The sequence below is a fragment of the Aplysia californica genome, unplaced genomic scaffold, assembly GCF_000002075.1.
Source record: "Aplysia californica isolate F4 #8 unplaced genomic scaffold, AplCal3.0 scaffold00902, whole genome shotgun sequence".
Lineage (NCBI taxonomy): Eukaryota > Metazoa > Mollusca > Gastropoda > Aplysiida > Aplysiidae > Aplysia > Aplysia californica.
The window spans coordinates 81,783-82,517 of record NW_004798172.1 but is presented as its reverse complement, the minus strand read 5'-3'; positions in this window follow the sequence as shown (position 1 = coordinate 82,517).

Sequence of the window (735 nt, the reverse complement as noted above, 5' to 3'; positions counted from 1 at the left end):
ACGGGCCACAAAAGACCAAAAAAGTCGCATATCCGTTGATGTCTTCTGGTCGAGCTGTCCTTATCAGAAGAAAAGTGAACAGATGAATATGTCATAGCCTCATCAGTGCTCTGACCTTCTTTTTGACTTGCGTTTTTTACCCTGTCTGTTAAAATAGTTTATCAGGAACCGATCAGAGGAAATATAATATGTACAGAGCTCTTAAAACCTTTTCCCCTCCATTGAAATCAAGATGCATCGTAATCTTGAGAATAACTCAACCACCCGCTCTTTTGTTCACGGGTATTGTTATTATGTTTTTGTTTTGTTTTTCATTTAAAGAAAAAACCTCGTGACCCAGTGTTTGAGGCCTTGGAATGCAGTAGTGGACCAGAAACCGTTTAAAATGCCCGTCACACTTTACTTGTCAAGCATATCATCACTGTGGTTAAAAAAAGGGAACAGGTCTACTATTGGCCTCGCCGGTTGTTTTTTTTATGTGTTGGGGGGGGGGGGCTCTTTGAATTTGACATAATTCAATGATAATGACAATGACAAATACAATGGCAATATTTATTCATCTCGCAGTGAGAAATGTATCTTGGTCGTTGGTAGTGGTGTTTCAAACCCATGTGCACTCGAGCATACACACATCACAAAGGAGAATAAATATTATGTGTTGAAACACGCCCGTTTCATAAACACTCTCCCCCTCTCTCCCCACCATCCCCCCACCCCTCTTTTCCCCCTCTTCCC